This window comes from Protopterus annectens, chromosome 7.part0 (genome assembly GCF_019279795.1).
Source record: "Protopterus annectens isolate FY-2018-M chromosome 7.part0, PAN1.0, whole genome shotgun sequence".
NCBI lineage: Eukaryota > Metazoa > Chordata > Ceratodontiformes > Protopteridae > Protopterus > Protopterus annectens.
This window is the reverse complement of record NC_056739.1, coordinates 1,068,816,708-1,068,834,485: the sequence shown is the minus strand read 5'-3', so window position 1 is coordinate 1,068,834,485 and position 17,778 is coordinate 1,068,816,708. Positions and strand designations below refer to the sequence as shown.

The 17,778-nt window shown below is 40.4% G+C and overlaps 2 protein-coding genes and 1 non-coding gene across 4 annotated transcripts in view; 2 read left to right on the top strand and 1 right to left on the bottom strand.

Annotated features, from left to right (window-relative positions):
- The window catches only part of BLOC1S6 (biogenesis of lysosomal organelles complex 1 subunit 6), a 341,949-nt gene extending 324,716 nt beyond the window's left edge, over window positions 1-17,233 (bottom strand). The window contains exon 1 of the mRNA XM_044077633.1: window positions 17,096-17,233. The gene's annotated coding sequence lies outside the window, so the exon portion shown is untranslated. The remainder of the gene's footprint in view (window positions 1-17,095) is intronic.
- A 54-nt stretch (window positions 17,234-17,287) lies between these two features.
- The window catches only part of SPATA5L1 (spermatogenesis associated 5 like 1), a 259,837-nt gene continuing 259,346 nt past the window's right edge, over window positions 17,288-17,778 (top strand). For both annotated transcript variants that reach the window (XM_044077627.1, XM_044077626.1), the window contains exon 1: window positions 17,288-17,381. The gene's annotated coding sequence lies outside the window, so the exon portion shown is untranslated. The remainder of the gene's footprint in view (window positions 17,382-17,778) is intronic.
- Window positions 17,661-17,743, top strand: TRNAL-CAG. The gene has a single exon. It is a non-coding gene; the product is annotated as a tRNA-Leu (tRNA).

Below are 17,778 nucleotides of genomic sequence, written 5' to 3'. Positions count from 1 at the left end.
TAGTAAAATATACAATAGAAGTGTCCGCTACGAAAGGAATAACTAGTAGAGCATGTGAAGACTGGTAGAGAAATGTAAAGGCTGACACCCTAGCCAGATAGGATTTTATACATTCTGTCATTTGTAAATATGAATGTTGAATTACAGGCTTATTTTCTTAAATGAAATAATATGCTGTGAAATGCTGAACTCAAAACAATGTAGCAACATTGCTCTCTGCTGTAAAGAAAGCTAAGTCAAGCATTTCTTGCCTGCCCTTTGAAACTGAAATTATTTCATGACTGTCTTTGATGTTTACAATTCGGCTCCGGCCAGGCTAGATGAAGGCTTCCTGCCTATTGTTTTAAGGCAGAAGTTAATGACCAGAATTTACATGTGGAATGTCCTTTATTGCTCTGGTTTCTGCCTAGGTGTAAAGGAATGTAAATGCAGTTTCTGTCAGCCTGAGAACACCAGGAAAGTGTAAAAACTGATGTAATGGGAATCAGGACTACAACAGCAATATAAACAGGGAGAATCAGAAGGCATTAAGCATTTTTGTCTTGATCGCCCATCTCACTGGACTGTCTTGCTCATATGTAAGTTATCTTAGACTTGTGTTTTGTTTTAGAAATAGCTAGGAACTAGAAAGATTAGACTAAGTGTTTTTCTGTGATGTCAGAACTGTACTACTGAATTATTTTAAGTATTTCTGTGCGATCTCTGAACTCTTGAATAGCACTGTGTAGTAGAGAGTATTGTCTTGTGGTTTTAATTATTTATTATTAAATATTTTCAAACCTTTTAACTGTGGCTGGTTTGTGTAGTGATAATTTAAGCTCTTCAGAGTACTTGCATGCCTTTGGTAAAATTGTACAAAGCCACTCCTATAGCTTTAGCCGTGGGCTATACTACCAATTGGATTATAACATTGCACAATTGGACACCCTTTTAAGGGCCTTTGAGTGGCTGATAAGTATTAGTGGGTGGTGGCAAGTGGAACTACCGTATAGTCTGGGAGAAAGGGGCACAGCGGAAGAAACTGTGCCAGCCTTCCCCAGGAGTGTCTGTGTGGCTGTATAAACTCTTCTTAAAGTACATGTGTGTGTATGTGTGTGTGTGTGTGTGTGTGTGTGTGTGTGTGTGTGTATGTGTGTGTGTGTGTGTGTGTGTGTGTGTGTGTGTGTGTGTGTGTGTGTGTGTGTGTGTGCGCGTATCAGCTACTTGAGCAGGGACACGAAGCACTGGTTGGACAGAGAGGGTGCTAGAGGTTTTAGCTTGCCCACTAAGCTGAGATCTGGACCCTATACCTGTGCCAGTGGGGAGTCTTATTGGGGACATGGAGAGCAAGGGAGCGACCAGCCCCAGACTAACTGTGATCTCTGTGTGCTCTTAAGGGAAATTGCACTTTACTGTGTGTATTTGTTATCCTTTCCTCATATATGAGATGCCCTCTCTGGTGTTAGTGATGAGCATTGAGGCTCCTTAATTGCTGAGCCAGGGCACGGGCGTCACAGAGCATATAAAATATTGCATGATCAGTAGATGTTAGGAAGAACTGGGGAAGAGAGAATGGATAAGCAATTCACAAAGAAACAATGGGGGATATATGTATGTCTCCCAGATATGCAACAAAATCTAGAAGATTTAGGAACTTTGCCTGAAAGTGTTTAAATAGATATTTTAGGTCTATATTACCAGATCGAAAACCCGTTTCAGAGAACACCACAAGACCGACACATATAGAGTGAACTATGGTAACAGCGAATGTTCAAAACCACGAAACACGAAATGTCGAAGTGTCATGGTTGGCTCGTCTGCGGTATAGCTCCGTAAGGTAAGTGTGCGATAGTTATGGACCTTAGGGTTAGGGTGCGGGTTACGGTAAGTGCATAGATAGGTAATGTATGCAAGGTTTAGTGTAGGGTTTTGTTAAGTGTATGTGTGTGGATTATTTGTTTTGTTTGGGTAAGTGTGCGATAGTTACGGACCTTAGGGTTAGGGTGCGGGTTAAGGTAAGTGCATAGATAGCAATGTATGTAAGGTTTACTGTAGAGTTTGGTTAGTGTATGCAAGTGTTTTATTTATTATTTTTGAATATGTAGTGCAAGGTGATGTTGGCCAACTATGACGGTTCCAGATTTGAAAATTCACGGTTTAGGGAGTTCGGCATATTTGCGGTTCGCGCTATACGTGTTGGTCTTGAGGTGTTCGCTGAAATGGGTTTTCGATCTAGTAATACAGACCCGATATTTTTATAGTCCAAGCAGGCTCCAAAGAATCTTTCCTCAGTAAGAAAGAAAATGTTGGAGATGGGATGGGGAAGAAAGATGCAACTGGGAACATATTTTCTGGGAGTGTAATGAGTTGCCTGATTTAAAGATTCCCTGCAGACTGCTCTGCTGGAGATGCTGGGTGAAATTGGAGTGACTAGGAAAATTATTTTTTGAGCTATGATACAGAGTTGGAATTGCCTAGACATAGTAAGGCCTTGATGAGTCTAATTATGATGGCTGCCAAAAAAAAAAACAAAACAAAAAAAAAACTAGAAAATGGAAATCAAAGTCTAAACTAACTTTACTAGAAGTAACAAAGATAATAACAGAAATAAAACAACTGGAACTGGGACCTTTAGAAAAGGGCAGGAGTAAATTATACAGGAAAAATGGGACATGTGGGACCACTACATGCAGAGGAGGAGGAATGATGTTTAAAAGAAGGCAGAATCTGAATGAGCTATGCAATGGCTGACTGACAATGACTGGATATATTAAAAGTGATGTATAATGTTTGCAGCTACAGTTGTGTCAGCACGGTTTGTAAGGTATAGTGTGTGCAATTGAGATTGTGCCACTATGATTTACTTTAATTTATATAAATGTAAGATTATTAAATTATCACATAGACAAAGATATTTTTTGTAAAAAAAAAGTTGGCCTTAATTCCAGTACTTTACAGAAAAGCCTTTCATAGGTTTTCTCTGTTTTATTGGGAAGTAAAGCGTAAATCATAGGATATGCTTGGGTATCTACCAGTGCGTGTATTGTAAATACCTGGTAGAAAACGTTCAGTGAAACTTTAAATGTCCCATCGATGAGCCAGTGATTGTTACCCTGGATAGATTCTCTGTTGTTCCAAACATTATAATGCGCAGCACATCTTTGTTCCCCGAGTCCCACAGCATGAAGCGTTTATCCCTAGTTGTCTTCTGCAAAGAACATGGAATAGCGATATGGACCTTCCTTTTTCTAATTCATTCAATGGTTCTCTGTGAAGAATGATAAGCGGGCAAAAGAGGTGCAACTGTCAAAGGTAATCCTCACGTGCTCTGCTGGATGATTTGACGGGGATTTTCAGCTGTTGCCTTTGCGCCCCGTCTCCGCAATAGCTTTCTTGGCTTTGTTTTCTTCTGGTGTTGGCACATGGTTGTGATCTGACATCTTCTGAAAAGTACTGCCAGTCGCAACTTTAACACGGCGTTTACAGTCTCTCTTCACACAATGCCACAAAGTGCTTCCATAAGCATTTATTCAATCTCTAAATCAGTAATCATTAGAAATCATATTATCTTTGTTTTTCTGAGATTCAACGTACTCCATTTCAATTTGTATACTGCACACTATATGACCCCCAAGAACTAGCCTAATATCATTGTTGAACAACAGTTCATGGTGTTCTTCACATGCGAGTAAAATTATAGGCCATTTATCCACAGATATTTATTTGGCATGCTTTTGTCAGCACTTTTTTGTGTTGCGTGCTTTTTTCAGTGTGGTTTTGTCTGTCCAACCCCCTTTGGAGAGCATTTGTTAGCGATGCGGTTTTTGGCACTTTTTTTTGTGTTGCACGGTTTTATCACATCACCATTTTTTTTTCATTTATATGGGGGTTCTACATTAAACCCAGTAAAAAGAGGAGTTTTGTATGTAAATAAAGAAGACGGTTTAGGGTTAATTAACACAGTGGTATATGCTACTTCATTAAATTTGTACAAAGTGTTAAAATGGATGAAAAAAAAAAGACGAGAGATTAGTAGTAACACTGTATAAATATAAGTATGACAGATTTTGGGTTATGGTAAAAAAAAAAAAAAAAAAAAAAGAGTAAAAGAGAAAAAAAGTTTATACATAGAGAAATAAAATATTACTAAGAAAAAATATGTTGGTGGAAAATAAAAATTGACGATAAAGAAAAAGAAAAGTATGGTATAAGAATGTAATAATAAAACATTACTACGGGAAAATCGAACAGTTGAAAAAAATTAAAGCTATAAAAATAAGAAGCAAATGGCATAATCAGAAAGTAGAATGTCAAGAGTTTTTGTGGAGACTGGTAATAAATAAACTGCCAGTAAAAGGAAATATGCCCTAGAAAAAGAAAAGTATGGTTTACACTGTGAAGAAGAAGCTATGGGACATGAGTTTTTGAAATATAAGTAAAAAAAGTTATGGGGAAACTATATAAAGAAGATTTTTTTGAAAATATAAAAGAAGTGGATAAAGGAAACATGGATACGATTAAATGTGGATATTATAAGAACAGAATTAAAGAATATGTTAAAAGAATAGACAAAAAATTATTTTATGTTATATGGGTTACACGGAATGTATTATTTATTTATTTATTTTATTTAACATTTGTTATCCAAGATAGTCCGACAGGACAGCAAGTGTCCGTTTTCAGCGGAGTCCTGGGGAGAAAAGCTCCATAAAACATAACAGAATAAAAAACATACAAACACCATGAGCATGAAATTACAAAATGCAATACAGATGAAAAACAATATTACAATGCATAGAAAAAGTGTTTACAAGTTGATGGTAGAAGTGTTACAATACATAAAAATACCAGTTAGCAGCTTCACCCATTCCTGGGGTGGATGAACAGATATTTTGTACAATATTTACAGTGAGCAATTTAGAGGCAGTCAGACAAGGTGTTTCATAGCTTGAACATTGTATAAAATGCCGATATAGCAGCCTTGACAAGGCAAGCACTTGTGCTGTTCATACCTTATAATTATATGTGGCTTTATGGAGGTTCAATGCAGTTGCATAAATGGTTGGTGTAGAGATATGATTTCAGGAGGCTCTTAAAAGAGGATGTACATTTCTGAAGTCTAAGGTCAGGAGGGAGGTTGTTCCAGGTCTTAGTAATTTCATGGGCAAAGAGAGATTCCCCAGAGTTGTTTTTGCAAGAGATGGTTTCAGTAAAGGCTTTGTTGCTGCTGCGTAGTTGTTTATTAGAATTGTAAAAGTTAAGAAGATTGAACAGAGCATGTTTTTTTTTGGATAGTACAATACTTGGTGGGCTAAGTTGAGTTGATGGTACCTTAGTAGGTTGGGGGATTCTAGCTAATGTACGGTACGTAGGGTGTGGCAATGGTGGGAACGTGATTTGGCATTGGCAGCAAATCTAGCGATTTTGTTATAGCAGGTGGAAAGTTTATTCAAGTCGGTTTTATTTAGATTTGAAAGTGTGGGGGAAGCGTACAGTAGTGTAGATAGAAGGTGAGTTCTGGTTATGGGAATACGAGATTCAGAGGTTAGATACCTTTTGCATCTGTAGAGGGAGCTTAATTTTTTTGTGGATGTTAGAGATCGTTATTGATATGTGTTTGTTAAATTTGAGCTGCTGGTTGATGGTAATCCCTAGGAGTTTTGCCTCTGAGACAGGAATGATTTGGGTCTTGTTGGTGGAGAATATGGAAAAGGAGAGGTCGTTGGACTTGGTTAGATGGAACAGCATAAGTTTGGCTTTCTTGGGGTTTAATATCAGTTGTGAGTTACTGAGCTAGTTCTCAATTTCAGTGGGGCCATTTGGGCTTTTTGTTGTAGATGTTGGATGCAGAGCATATGAGGGTTGTGTCATCAGCATATTGGACTATATCGGGTTTTGTGGTTGCTAAGTGGAGTTGGTTGGTGAGGATATTAAAAAGGAGAAGTGGGCCGAGAATTTAACCTTGTGGTAAGCCTAGGGTGACTGGGAGTGGGGGAGATAGGGAGTTGATCTATTTGATGGATTGGTGGCGGTTGTCTAAATAGCTCTTGAACCACAGCAGAGTGGGGGTGTTAAAGCTGAGGTCAGAGAGGCAGGTTAGGAGTTTCTTGTGAGAAACAGTGTCAAATGCTTTGGATAAGTCTAAGAAGGTGGCTGAGACTAGTTTACCTTGGTTCCTGTAGGAGTTTATAGTGTTGGTGAATCTGAGTAGGGCAGTGGAAATGCTGTGGGATGGGCGGAAGCAGTGTTGGGTTGAAGAGAAAAGGTTATTGGAGAGTAAGTGGGAGAGGATTTGGTGATGAATGCATCCTTCCAGAATCTTAGAGAGGGGTGAAAGGACTGCAGTTGGGCAGAGAGAGGTCGACAGAGAGGCCACCTTTGTGGAGGGGAATAATGAATGAAGTTTTCCACAGGGTTGGGATGATGTGTTCAGTAATGGATCTGTTAATTAGTAATGAAATAGGGTAGGCTATGGCTGTGGATGCAAGCTGGAGGTATTCGTGAGGAGGTTGTCTGTGACGAGGGTGGTAGGTTTGAGTTTAGATAAGAATTTTTGTATACTGGATGCTTGTACTGGCTTGAATGTGAAGGAGATGGTGTTTTATTGGGCCTTAGGGGGTTGAGGAATATTGGTGGGAGTAGAATCATTTATGAGTTTGAGTGGAATGAAAGAATAAATGAAATTATGTGTAATAGTAAATGGATTTTAGCAACAATATTAAGTAAAATCAGTTGGTGGTTATGGAAAAAGGAGTGGGGGGTCTAATAGGGATGAAAACTTAGTATGATTGTGTAAACAGATCTGCAGATGTATATACTGTATACTTGTAGATATGTAAATATTTTATAAATAAGAGATATTTTTGCATATAAATAAAGGATCCATACTCTTTGCAATAAGTGCCATGGGATTTTTTACATCTACCTGAGCCTACCACCAACTCAGATGGATGAGGCCTTGGTTTAGCATCTCATCCAAAGGATGGTAGGCCAAGGAGTGCAACACACGCTTATGCTGCATTACAGTGTCAGTACTGGAATACTAATCCACCTATCTAGTGCAGGAATAAAACCAACAGCTGTCAGCACCAAAGGCAAATGCACCACCTGCTAAACTATTATATCTTAGTTTATAGTTAAGTAGTTAAAAGTCTCCTAGCATAATGGAATTCCTGTTGATTTGGAGTTCATCCAGTGTATTTAGGAATCTAACGTGGTGCTCTGGGAATATGGGGGGATCCTGTAACATGCTAGTTGGTCCTGTTTAATGTGATATGGCTCTCAATCAGTTCAGTTTCTGGGTCTCTAGGGATCTGCTAAGTAGTGATGGGATCCCTAGCAAATATGGATACTCCATTGTAGTTAGTATTGGGACAAAAGATATGGCAGGTGAAAAAAGCCTGGAATGGAGGGAGCACTTAGAGTAATTCATATCATATTTCTGTAATAAGACACACACACATGTATATATGCACTCAAAATGCAGCAGGACCTCAAGATTAGGCAATTTGTTATTTAGACTTCCGGCACTAAGCAGAGCCACACTGACATGGTCTAGTGCTTTTTTTTGTTTTTGTTAAGTTGAGAGATCCATTAGCTGGCTTATGCCTAAAAAGGCACAATGGAGCAGCAAAGCATTTACCAGTTTGGGAAGGCCCTGGAATAAGAAGTGTGAGCTATCCTTAGGAAAGCAGAAGTGACTGTCTAGCCTCATACCACACATTATTTTATACTAGCATAACCTTTTAATGCATTATGTTTTCATTACTTATTCTTTGATTACCAGTGCTTAGCTTAAGCATATGAAAAAGCATGACTTTATTACCCTTCCTAAACACCTCTTTAACATTATTCCTATATTTGCATATGCATTTTTCTGGCTACACTTTCTATAGTTTCTATAATGATTTATCTATTGCTTACAAATGCAATATATATTGCATGTTTATTTCAGCACAGTAAAACTACTTTAATGCACAAACTATGACTTAATATGCATTGCTTTGTTTTTTGGACCAGGTTATGCAATGTAAAGGTCTTCAAACATGTTAATTTACCTAGTTAAATAAAAAACAGTACATAATCTTAATCTCTGATCCCAGAAAATGTACTATTATTAGTTCAGCTTTCTAAAATGATGTATTCTTTTTGCTTTTAACATACCAGTGTATAGTATTTCTTCAATGATCTGTGGCCATTTGAACTCTGGCATACTCAAGCAAGAGCCACCAAAAGGGATCTGTCATCCATGTGGAAATTAAGACAATTTACCTTTGCCTTTTGCACAAGACTGACCTTAGGTGAATGGTGCTCTAAACATGGGAAGCACAAAACCCCCTTCAACATACTAGCCACTACTCCTCCACACAAACACACATCCCACGACATTCCCATCCTTTTCTCCATTCCTGGCCTTCCCATACCACCCAAATTGTTTTTTGTATTCCCTTTCTTAGCATTTTGCCATACTCCACCATTTTCCTGCATCCTTTCAACACATCCTGACAGGCCATAACTAGACTTGTAATATTTGTGGAGAAATCCATGAAGTAAGTCTACAGAAGCCACAAGGTTATAGATTATGTGAGGTATATTTTAGAACCCCCAACCTTTTGACCCAATGATGGCTTGAAGAAAAATCATGAGTAAGGAAAGAAACTCAATCTTATTTTTCTTTCTTTCTTTCAAGGGAGAAACATGCTGTGTCCAAGGCTTAATAGTCATGGCTGACAAATAAAGTGAGAGGACAAATGTTTCTGAGGATACATAAATTATATCTAGTAACAGTTTTTGCTCCCCTCCCCCCAAATAAAAGATAAACATCTTCTGTGTATCCCTCTGGTTTTAGATTGGAGTGAAAGTGAAGGCACAAACAGTTACAGTAAAATATTCCAACTGGCTGCACACAGTATGACTTTTTACCCCTAACCTTCTGATGGCGATGGGGATGATACTGAAAGAACAATCAGACTGCAGTGACATAGCTGAACTTGCTGCTGTCAGACATATGTACATAATATGCTTCCTTACCCCCACCCAAAAGATGGCCACCTGCAATCACGTCTGATATTTGACTGTAAAAAAAGGGAAAAAGTAATGACCACAGTAATGTATTCCAACTTGTTGTTCCTAGACAGTACACTGCTCATACAGTAGCTATAGTGATCTCCTGTGCACACCTCTAAGGTCTGAATGTGAAGAAAATTAAAGAACCAATGACAACACTATCCCCAGCCTCCCTCTCCAGCCACAGTTCCCCAAACAACCTTTAGCAACCCTCTGGATACACCTTTGAGCAGGGCTGGTTTCAGACCAGGTATGACCCAGGCAGTAGACCTTACTAATCCTATGTCAAAATCCACTTATACACCCAGGGGTGTGACAGCTATCACACTCCCAAGAGCTCTAAAGGTCTAGCTATTCTGTTTTGCAATTTATGCCTTATTTTTTTAAAGATAATTACTTGTTAACTCTTCTTTTTCTGTTACCCAGAAGTCATATGTGCACACCAACAGTATGTGTCCACAGATCATAACTGGTGATACTTTTTAAACACACATACTGGGAATGCCAATTTACCTATGGCATGTCTTCAGGATGTTAGATGAAACCAGAGCATCCAGGCATCCAGATAAAAACCCGTTCAGAGACATGGAGGACATGCATACCCCAAAGAGAAGAAGCCACAGCTAAGACCAAATACCAACAGCCAAGTGGTGTCAGATAGCAATAATACTTGCTGTGTCACTGTGTTTATGATCAATTGCTTTCACACACATCCTACCCAAACTACCAAAGACAGACACTTATTGTTTTTAATCCTGACATTTGACTGTAACAGAAAGTGAAATAAATTATAAGCTTGTTACACTCAACTATACTGCGACATCCCTCCTCACACACACATATTAGTATTAGCCATAGCAATAATTGTTTTACAATAATTTCAGCAAATGCAGTATACTGTGTGACACTGACCTTGCCATGCCAATTCAATGAATGCCTAACAGTAATCAAACAGACTTTTATACACAGATGACCTCCATACCCATCAATGGCAAGTACTTTATTGAATGTGCACACTTCAGATGTTCAGCTGTAATATAAAAGGACACAGTTACGTTACGACTTGCTTTACACAAATGCACACGAGTTCTATAAAGCGAAATTAATAAATGTTTAACTTGATCATGACAGCCGGGTCAGTCATTTCAACAACAGACAGCCCTTGTACTCCAAATTATAGTCACAATGTTGACTACATATACTTCAGATGTCTGGTTGAGATGCTAATAATAATAATTACATTAATTACGATAATGTATTTCAAGTTTGTTTCATACAAGCACACAGTAGTTGCAGTAAAATATTCCAGGTTACTTCATATAAATATACAGTAGTCCTGCAAAGCCAAATGAATGGTGTTTTAACTGAGCAAGTGACAAAAGTGTCAGTTACTTTCATCTACAGACCACTTACCTTCCATCCTGCAGCTATAGCCATTTTGCTGACTAAGAACACCTCAGAGATCCAACAGTGATAAAAATAATAGTGACAGAAATGTAATTCAGCTTTGTTTCACTCAAATTCCCAACAACCCTGCAAAGCCTAACACCATCTAATAACTACTAAAGTAAGCCTTTTCAGCTTTGTTTCACACAAACAGTAACAGAAGTCTTTAAACTGGCTTAACACAATCACATTAGTTCTGCAAGGCCAGCATAATGTGCAAGCAACAACTAGGTCCGTCATTCCCATCCAGACAGCTATTTTGCTGTCTTTCAGTTGTCCAGCTATAACAAAATTAAAAAAGAAATAATAATAAATCAAGGCCGAATTTCATATCTATTTCACATAATGGATGCACAAAGACACAGTTCCTAGAGCAATCCTGGAAAAAACATCCAATGCTCACATCTGGTTGCCTGACAGTGCCAGCATCTTAAAAAATTAAAATAAAATAAAATAAAAATATTACACTAACACTGACAGAAACTTCAGCTTCTTTTCACCCATCAACTATTCCATACACTTGCACTTTCAAACTGAAAATTAATCAAGTAGATTGTGAGTGAGAAGGAGAAGAAAGCGAATAAACTAAATGGACAGGTGTAGAACACCCCCGCAAGAGTGCCATAGGTGGTTACTAGGCTAATAGCCACGGGGCCCATACAAGCCTACCAAACTGTTTATCCCCAAAAAGAAACCTCAGTCAGCACGTATCGTCCCTGTCAGTGAGGAACAGAGGTGGAACCCCTGGGACAAATTTGTGGTTTCCCATCCACTCATCAAGGTTGCGCCTGAAGAGTGTCAGCGATGTGCGCTGTTTGACATATATGGGAAGTCTATTCCACAGACGGGGCAGCCTCTGGGAGACAAAACTGTCTCTCCAGCAGGTTTTGCTGATGTTGCACATTAGATTCAGGCCTTTTAAGTGGGTAATGCACGAGGAGTTAGACTTATTGATATGGAACATCTCTAGTAGGGCAGGGTCCAAGACTGCCTTGTAGGCGAGACACAGATCACCCCTGAGCAACCTGTACGATACCAAGTAGAGTGATAGTGATTTGAGCCTGTTCATAGGACAGGTGTTGGAGGCCATAGAGTCTCTTTGTGAGGTACTTCAGTGGCATTTTCAGTTGGTGCAGATGTTTGGAGAGGTACATACCAAACAGGGTGTTATACTTAATTATCGGTCTAATGAAGAAGGAGTACGGAGAGGTAATAACCTCCTTTTTTCTGGATGCAATCCCTTTACTTATGAGATGAACCAAGTAAAAGGCTTTTCTGACCACTGCCACTACATGATGGTGGAATGTGAGGTTATCAACCTGAGTGCACAGGTCGTGTGCTTAGGGGGTTGCCATTGTTGTGGTAATCAGTAGGGGTCGTGTTTATGATATAATGATACATTTTTTTTTTGCATTTAACTTGACGCCATGACTTTGGCACCAGTCATTACTTGCTGTGAAACCCTCTTGCAGTATGTTAACATCATTTGGGGAGTCAATGACAGCACCCAACTTACAGTAGTCTGCACACTTGGTCAGCCACAGGCCTTTTGTCTTTGCCTGGACCTCTGAGAAGTAGATGCCAAACAGTAGGGGGTCCCAGGACAAATTCCTGGGGAATTCCACTAGTGACAGGTCTGCTATCGGATGTGGAAGTGCCTATTTTGACTTTGACAGTTCTGTCAGTGAGCCAGTTGGCCACCCACTTGATGAGATAAGGACTTACGCCAAGTTGTGTTAGCTTTGCGATGATGTCTGAGTGGGGTATGTATCAAAGGCCTTGACCAAGTCGAGGTAAGCTGCATGCACTGACTTTCCATCATCAAGGGCCTTGATGACAGTCTCAAAGAAGTCAACCATGTTCAACCGGCAAGATCTGCCCTTGATGAACCTGAGCTGGGTGGGGTCAAGTGCTTGGAGACTGCCTAGTGCTTATTTATGAGATCCATAATAATACGCTCCATGGCTTTACATCAGACTTGTCAGGTTAATAGGGTGACAGTTTCCAGGGTCATTAGTGGCACCACCTTTATGCAAGGAGATGACAATGGCAGTTATCCACTCTGCAGGAATGAAGCTGTACTTAGGCTGTGGTTGAATAGGATGCTCAATGACGAAGCCAGTTCTTGCAGGAGATGGTGTAGAATACATCCTGGGATACTATCAGGTCCCATGGAAGCTGTGTTCTTTGCCTTGGATAGGGTCTATAACACTTGATCTACAGAGATGTGAAGTGCAGGACAAGTACTGGGACGTCAAAAGGGCCTTGGGAGGGGGGACAGAGGGGTGAAGTTTGCACTGAACATATCTGCTAACAGGTTGGATAAGTCAACAGGATCAGTGTAAATGATTCTGTTAAGTACTAATTTGGAACAAACCTGAGCTTTGCCATGGAGGTTCCTGACATAACTGAAGAAGACTTTGTTGTTTCCCTTTGTTTCGGAGGCTAGTTTCGATTCATAATTGGTCTTGGTGGTTTTTACTAGTGATCTAATTTGCTTGTTGAGGCTAAGGATGGAGTTTTTCCAATTTGGAATTTGTTTCTTTTTACCCTTGGACAACAGTTTCTTCCTTTTGTTGTAAAGCCTGTTGATAGATGATACCCACCAAACAGGTTTGTGTTTCCTTGAGGAGCAGATTTTAGTTCTACTGGGTATGGTTGAGTCCATGCAATTACACAGGTGCTTGTATACTGCATTGGTGTACTGTTCAGCATAGTTGCCTGCATCCTCTGAAGGGGCCAGTGGTTTGAAGCTACAGATACCCTCCCTTAGCAGGTTGTAAACAGCTTTTGAGAAGTTTGTAGCTTGATTACGGCTGGGGTTGGATAGGACAGAATCTTCGAATGAGACAGTCCAATGATCTGAGCTGACCAGGGAAGAACATACTATGGGAGTGGTGCAGCGGTCGCCCATGTTGGTAAGAACCAAGTCCAGAATGTTATCTCCTCTTGTGGGGGATGAGATGAGCTGGTCCAGTGCATCAGAACTGATGAAGTCAAGGAATCATTGACAGAGTACATTAGTCCAGGAATAGTTCACTCAGTCGTTGGTGGGGTAGTTGAAGTCACCAAGGATCAGAGTGTTAGGGGGAACCTTGATTCAAGTAGATCCAGGTAAGAGGAGTGGGTGTCCTGAGTCATGGAGGGGGGTCTACAGCTAGCTATAACTTAGATGGGTGTCTTGCCAACTGTCAGTTGCACCTGGAGTAGTTCTAGTGTGTCATGCTGGCAAACCAGTCTGGAGGTGTGCCTTTCCTTAAGAAGATAGAGACTCCACCACCCTTAGTCTTCCCAACCTCATTTTGGGGTTGGAATGAAGTATAGCCTGATAAGGCAGGGTTGCTGTCCGCAGCCCTGAACCAAGTTTCCGTGACCGCACAGACATTGGCATCTTACAGTGCAAGAAGAGCCTCCAGTGAGTCCATTTTCAGGTTAAGGCTCCTAGCGTTAAGCAGCATGACGTTCAATTTGCTTTTTAACAGATCTCTTATGTTGGAGGGTTTGTCTTTGGGATATTGTCTAAAAAAGGCACAATGGCGGAGGCGAGAGCCTTGGCCAGGATCTGAAAAAACCCAGTGGTGACAGATGGAGGCCATCTCTGGCAACCCATCAAGGCCTATCAACTATGTCATCCCAGGCAGACAGATACTGGATCCCCTTGGAATGACACCAGAAAATAAACCAATTGTTGAAGTCAATTATTTTTTTTGGTATTGTGGTATCATTCTTGGTGAAGGTTGGAAGCTGCTTAGGGGTAGGGTTATACCTGCCTGGAACACGCATTCTGAGAGCTCAAGCATGTCTCTCTTCATATAGTCCATGGAGGTACGTCTCAAGTCATTCACACCAACATGGACAATGACAGAGTCGTATTTGTACTTGTTGTGGAGACACTTAAGAGCATGCGTGATGTGGCAGATTTTGGCACCAGATAGACAACTGACCACGACCTTCTCCTTGTCGAGTCTGGTGAAGGGGACATCGGTGTGTCTCACAACTGAGTCACCAATGACTAGTACGTTTGGTTTATTGTTGTGCCCTGTAGGTTGTGATGGTTTATTGTTTTGTTTTATGGGCTGTGTTTGTGAGACAGTGGTGTGTTGTCTGCTCTATGTGATGTGTTTGGTGTTGTGTGTGGAATGTTTGTGAGTGTGTTTTGGAGGTCTCTGCCATTTAGGTAAATTTTTATTGAGGACCTCTGGATAGGTGTGTGTGTGGTCCTTGGCTATGTGACATGAGTGGTGTGGTGTTTGTGCTGGCAATCTCCTCTTTGTCAGGAGTACTGACTGTGGTGCGAGAGAGCATGGACTCCAGGTTACTGAATTACATGCATTTATTGCAGTTGGAGGAATTAGGTGCTAGGAAAAGAGGGCTGTCAGCAAACATGAGGCAGTTGCTACACTGTCTCAGTATGCCCATGTCAACCACTCTGGCAGGAGAAAGTGATGGGAATTGTCCTGACATAGTGTTCAGAATGCTTGGGTGGACTTACGGAGAGAGGGTTTTGATAAGGGTTTGTCCACAAGAGTGTAGACCACAAGAGCCTTCCTAAATGTAAAGTAACTGGCCTGAAGCACAAATGCTAAAATCAAAGCTAAGATTCTTAGAACAACAAATAAACTGAATGAGGCTACTTTTCTGGAGAGGAAGGAAACAGAAGATAGTTCAAGATTAAGGAATATGGGGGTTGGCCTTCCCAAATGCTCTCTCTGTACTCAGCACACTCAGCTGATGAGATAGGACAGGGAGGAGTGTCCAAAGTCAAAGAAGCAAGGGGGTAGTCCTACCCCAATAATTTTACTGCACTAAGTTGAATAATCAAAGGAGAGTGGACTGGAAGGAGTGACCAAAATCAGACTTACAGCAGGGGCGGGCAATTCCAAAGCCACCAAGTTTAAGAGTACAACACTTGGGAGAGAGGGCAGCCTGGGCAGGAAAAACAAACAGTGCAGACAACAAAGGGCAGAAACAATAAAGCAAATATATAAATATAGTACAGTGCAAATCGAGTGTAAAAAGTGTACTATCAGTTTGTATATCAGATGGGTATTGAATCCAACACAGCCAGGAATTTAGCTCTGCTATACCAGCTCTGCACAAATTCACAGAAATGAAATCTGCACTAGATGTACAACTCAGAAAATACACCTCAGGCATTGGCTAACACCTAAGATGGGTTGGCTCAATAGAAAGCAAAAACAACCCCCACCTGAAGTAGCTACTGAGCAACCCTGAGAAACAGTACAGACAACAAAGGACAGAAACAATAAAGCAAACATATAAAAACAGTATGGTGCAAATCGAGTGCAAAAAAGTGTACTTATCAGTTTGGTATATCAGATGGTAGCTTTTTTCAAAAGGTCTGTTATGAGCCATTAGCTTATTTATTGTTCTTAGAAGTCTAACAGTTTGCATAGTGAATGAAGGCTATGAGTTATGGATAATATGCTTTCTGTGGTCTAGAATTTCAGTCCCAAAGTCATTTGCCTGCTGTGTAACTTTGAGCAAGTCACTTACCCAGAAAGTGATCTGGGGCAGTTGCAAAATGCTTCAGTGGTCTACTGGACTACATGCTTTGTAACTATCGTTTCTTTGCTTTAATAAGCATAGGAAAAGCACGCCAGGATAACTGTGCCCTATGCAGCCAACCACACACCCATGTTTCTGTAGATCAGACTTTCAAGCAGTCCAACACTCACCATCAGTTTACCACAGACTATTTTAACAGGCAGTCTCAGGGTCCCCAGGAGAGACCAGATATCTAGACCTACTTACACCTTCAAATTCCACTGAATGGCTCGCTACTCCCCACCACTATTACTCTCTCACCTAATCTAGTCACAGAAGCCCTCATTAATTTAGATAGCTGGGTAATTCATGTGTCTGGCATGAGCACCACTGTCAATACAGATCTTCTAGACCCACTTGTGTATATGTAAGCCTATACCCATACAGAAATGACAGTTACAGTCAGCCTCTGGCTTGGGGTTACAAAGTCATATCCTAGTCCTGGCAGTTTTCGGAGTTGTCCATGCCTCCATTTATATGGTGGCAATCAGTTCTCCAAACCCACCGGCTGGGCAAACTGACATCAGGCGTTTACTCCATTCTCCCCGGCTTGGTTCTTCTAATGCTTGTGCCACTACTTGAACCCGGTTCATCTGAGCTGCAGACAGATCTTTATTCGTCTACGTGAGTATAGAAGTGGAAATTGTTTTGCTATTTTACGTACCTATTACTACTTTACTTATACTGTGTGGGTATTATTAGATGGGAAAGCTAGTGGGCGGGGCTGGCTAATTCGCAATGCAAACGGAGTTAATAAAGCAACAGGGGAAACGTACAATATGCGTTGATTTATAACTAAAGTACATACAAATCTTTTGTGTTTTAAAAGTGGGGACTGTACTGCAAACTATCAAGTTTCGGCTAGCGATAACTGACTTGAACCAAAAAAATGCATTAGCCTAGGTTACAAAAGTACCATACTTGTGAATTGTGATGGTGGGTGGGCTTGCGCAGGCAGTTTTATGCGAAATTGATATTCCCGGTAAGAGATTAATCAAAGATGCATAGTAATCAGTTCATATGTAAACCACCGTACCTTTCTTTCGTGTTCATGGGTTTATAATACGGTTTCTTGTTTTTCAGAAGTCTTAAATTCTAGCCCAAGAAAACCGAACCCGGAAAAACAGTAAGCACAAAAAAAATACTTCAAACAACCACTCCAAAACTACTAGGAATAGGAAGCTGATTGACCGGACCACTTTGAATGTTGTACCGTCGTGCTACACGTGACTCTTGTACCTGGAGAATGATTACAAGTTTATCTTTTGCTACAGACTATTATATTATGGGAAATTAAGCGAGAAATAAGACCAGGCTATCAGGTTGGGAGATTATGCCTACGTTATTTGGCTGTTTCTGATGATTGCTAATGTGTGTTAATGTACAACTATATATTTTTATATAGTGGAGCAGTGTAATGAACTTTCAGCTGTTTTATTACGACATAGTACGAGACTGCAACAGTCCTTTCAGCCATGCATGGGAGTCTCAGTACTATTCTGGTAATGCTATTTTAGACGTTTACACTTTGCGTGACTTTTCTTTGGTAAGTGATTGGCGAAATGGTGTTCTAGAGTCTGAGTAGCGATAGTACGTAATAAGTCAGGATGGCCGAGCGGTCTAAGGCGCTGCGTTCAGGTCGCAGTCTCCTCTGGAGGCGTGGGTTCGAATCCCACTTCTGACAATACATTTTTCTTTGGATAATGAAGGCCAAAATTC